Raw genomic sequence first — 394 nt, 5'->3', positions numbered from 1 at the left:
TCGCTTTCGCCTCTTTGTCCGCATCCCACGGGCTCCGAGAGCTTTCCTCATCCCTGCGGGCCGCCCGGCTCCGGCGGAGGCTGGCACGCTCCTGTCTGCCGCACGTTTCGATTGCTCGAGCTGCGGGTTTGGAGCCCACGTCCCTGCTTTCATGCACGACTCCATCTGTTAATGACGAAAAAAGAAAAGGCTGGGAGCTCTTGTCGCTCCCGCTAGCCCCCAGTAGCCTGCCCTACATTATTCAGTACTGACGGAGCGCTTTTGTGTCCTCCCCCTTCCTCCAGCTTTTCTCCCTGCTGTTCTTCTCTCCCCTCGGTAACTTTTCTCCCCATGGCTTTTTGATTTCTCTGGCTTCAGAGCGTCTCCTCCTGATGCTCCCGTCCCCGCTTACACA

The sequence above is a fragment of the Eurypyga helias genome, unplaced genomic scaffold, assembly GCF_000690775.1.
Source record: "Eurypyga helias isolate BGI_N326 unplaced genomic scaffold, ASM69077v1 scaffold33815, whole genome shotgun sequence".
In the NCBI taxonomy this organism is placed as follows: Eukaryota; Metazoa; Chordata; class Aves; order Eurypygiformes; family Eurypygidae; genus Eurypyga; species Eurypyga helias.
This window is presented reverse-complemented; position numbering follows the sequence as displayed.